This window comes from Chrysochloris asiatica, unplaced genomic scaffold (genome assembly GCF_000296735.1).
Source record: "Chrysochloris asiatica unplaced genomic scaffold, ChrAsi1.0 scaffold00037, whole genome shotgun sequence".
Taxonomy (NCBI): domain Eukaryota; kingdom Metazoa; phylum Chordata; class Mammalia; order Afrosoricida; family Chrysochloridae; genus Chrysochloris; species Chrysochloris asiatica.
Window position 1 is genome coordinate 2,303,335 of NW_006408555.1, and position 3,659 is coordinate 2,306,993.

Below are 3,659 nucleotides of genomic sequence, written 5' to 3' on the forward strand. Positions count from 1 at the left end.
CTCCTCATAGGCCACCTGCACTGAAGAGTGACTTGTGGGTGGCATTTCAAGTTTATTTGAACAAGATGCTGCATAGGAAGATGGCCCAGAGCGTGGGCTTGGGCTCAGGGAGACAGACCTAGGCTGCAGTCAGTCCTGTCTCTGGCACGTGAGAGCTACTGTTAGTGGGCTCTGGGGCTAGTTACCTCCGCCAGCCTCACTTTTCCATCTATGGAAGGGAACGGACAACAGTATCTACACCATAGTTTCGCTGTTAGGATCAAATGAAGTAGAAAACACTGATCTTAGGGTAAGTACCAATGTTGTTGTATTGCTGTCGGGTCGGTTCTGGCTCGTGGTGACCCTATGTTAAGCAGAACGCAACACTGCCTGGTCCCGCGCCATTCTTAACAGTCGCTGGCATGATCAAGTCCATCGCTGGGGCCACTGGGTACTGTGGGTGCCTGCCAACCTGGGGACTCCCCGTCCAGCACTGTATCCCACTACATTCTGGTGTGGATTTCCCTGACTAGTCTTCAGAAACGGATCTCTGGCCTTTCTTGCTCTTCTGTCTGAGTCTGAAACCTGTCCACCCTGGGTGACCCTGCTGGTGTTTGAAATCCCCCACAGTCTGATATATGACAGACTATCTATACAGACTCTCTCTCACCATGATTGTTACAGAGAGAGGTTAGCGCAGGCTTGACACAGATCAAGTGCTCAGTGAAGTCTTATCAGAATGATTATTATAGTAAGCAGCCATTGGTAGAGTATTTGCAATTTGGCCTAGCCCTGGGCAGCCTGGGTAGGTGGTCTCTTGGGTAGTGTCTCTCAATGAGTTTTGAGGTTCATATCCTGGGAGGAATGGGCTTTGTTTGCTGATAGAAGGCTTTCTCATCCAGTGAGGGGGCAGGCTGAGTGAAGGCAGCTAGCAGCAAGCCTCGTGGAATGTTTTCTTTGTCTCTCTCTCAGAGACAGGTTCTTGCCAATCGGGGTGATGGAGAGGCAGCAGGAACAATGGAACGCTTTGTCCTCATCCCTGACTGGTGGCCGACGGGTAGCATTCCCTCAGTTACAATCCTCCAGGCATGCGGGGAGCTCAGTCTAGGGAGGGGCGCCCCCCTCATGTGCCAGAATTAGAAACAGATTGCAGTGAGATTGGGGCGAGGTGACCATGCTGGGCCCTGCTCATCTGGATGGTCACTAGGGCTGCATTATCCCCCAAGGGTGTCTGAGTGGTGTTTGTGGACCAGAGGGTCAATGCTGAGGCCTCTCGCCCACAAGTGGGAGCTCTGCATCTGACTTGCATTGACGTCCCATGAGGTTGACTACGGGGAAGCCGCTGGATGTGGACAAGGGTGATGGACCCACTAGTACAGACCAGAGCCCAGAACTCAGGGTGGCCTGTCGGCCTGTCATGTCCTGCTCTGGATCTATGCTTCCATACCTATAATATGTGGTTGCCCCAGACCTGGGGAGAGCCCTGGAGGAAAACAGAAGGAGGTGGGCAAGAGGATATGTTGGGTTAGGGGGCCTGGGAAGACAGCTGTCTCCTATAGCTGCATGTACGATAAGGTTGGAATGGGGAAGGTAGGGGGTTAGAAAGCATCTCATTCAGTAGTTTTTGGCCCCAGTTAGATTCCTGAGAATGGTGTAAATGGTTACCATGCTTGGCTGCCAAGCAACGGTTGGAGGTTCGAGTCTGCCTGGAGGGAACGTGGAAGAAAGAGCTGGTGATCCATTTTCGAAAAGCCAGTCATTGAGAACCCTGTGGAGCAGTGAGTCGGAATCAATGCCATGACAACTGGGCTTTTCTGTCTTTGAACCCAATTGCACAGCCGGACCACCAATGAGTTAAATATACCAGTTCCCTGGCCCCGAGATTTGCTCAGGTGGAATCTGGGGTCCCAGGACGTTGCTGTTGCTGGCACTGGGTACCATCCAGTCGGTTCTGACTCATGGTGACCCCATGCACAACAGAACAAAACACCGCCCGGTGCCGCGCCATCCTCACAGTTGTTGCTATGTTTCAGCCCATTGTTAGAGCCACTGTACCAATCCATCTCATGGAGGGTGGGCCGCTCATTCGCTGACCCTCACTTTACCAAGCACACTGCCCCAGGATGGGACTTAGTAACCACCCTGCTTGTTGTGTATGTGCAGCTAGCTTGCGCGGGTGAGCGCAGCGTTTTTTTTCCCCCCCACAGTGAAGACGTTTTTAATGATTTCAGCCTCAGTTTGTTAGCTCACCCTCTCCCAGCCTCCTCATAGCTCTGTGTGGGCACTGGCTCCAAGCACAGCCTCTGTGTCTGAGTCTGTGCCGTCCCTCCACGCCTCAGTTTCCCCTCCTGCAAGCTGGAGATTCTCAGTCAGTCGGTGGCTGCCAGAGCTTCCGACCACGCGGACACCTGCACCAAGCCTCGGAGCTCGGCTGACCTGTCAGTGCCGTTGTTCCTGAAGGGTCTGCCTTGGCGTTTGCTGGGCTTGATGGCGTGTACAAGACAACCTCAGAGGTGTTGCGGGCTCAGGTCCAGCCCACTGCCATAAAGTGAGTCATACCAGTTTTTGCTTTTGGTTTTCCAGTGCTTATAAAAGCCAAGTTGTTGGGAACCTTGGGATGAGCCAAATGTGATACAGGTACACCAAGTGAGCTCTGTCTGTGGGGAGAACAGCGCCGAGAGACTCCAAGCCGGGTTGACGCAACCTTTGTTTCGTTAAAAACTCACCATGGGCGAAGCTCAGTGGAGACCATGTGGGCAGGGACCCTCTCCGGGGAGGAGGGCTAAGGGAAAGGAGGTTGCCCGTGCGGCTTCTTGGGAGCCTTTGGGGTGGCTTACTTGGGGGAGGAAGGAGCTCTGGTAGCGTAGTGGTTACGAATCAGGCTGTGAACCTCAGGGTCAGCAGTTTGAAACTACTAGCTGTTCCTTGGGATAAAGATGAGGCTTTCTGCTCCCGTAAAGATTTATAGCCTCGGAAACCCTGTCCAGGGTCGCTATGGGTTGGAACCAACTCCGCAGCCCAGAACCACCACCACCACTTGGGGGAGTTAGAACCTGGGGTCCCCAGGGGCTGATGGGACTGACTACCCCTGCTTGGCTTCAGGATGTCCATCCCAAAGCGCTCACGTTTTGTGGGGGAAGGGTCAGCTTTAGTCCCATGGGTTCACGGTAGACCTGGACTTTACAATGCTTCTTATTAGTCACATTGACAGCTAACAGTAATAACAGCAAGACACCCCTGAAGTATATAGGATCCCAGAGGCTGGTGTCATTGTAAATAGTCTGGGTGACCCCAAACTGGAGTGTCACACAAAGCCCATGCTGGTCAGTGGCTCTAATCTCCAGGGTCCAGGTGACCCCATAGTGTAAGTCCTGAGGACATCTGCTCAGCTGTGTGAGCAAGGTGGAGGGTGGGCTGCTCCCAGAACAGAACACAAGAACACATGAGGATCAGCACTCCATGGGTCCCTTCCCAGCTGGACTCACACTGTTCGCCACACAAGAGGGATTGAGAACTTTTTTTTTTTTTTTTTGCTATTCATGTGGTTTTAAAAAAAATGTTTTATTGTGAATTATATGATAGTTTACATGAGAGAACTTTAGTTTTACATTCATTCTATTGTATATCGTTTCATTGCCATGGTTCCAATCCCCTCCATGCATCATCAACCGACCAAAGGG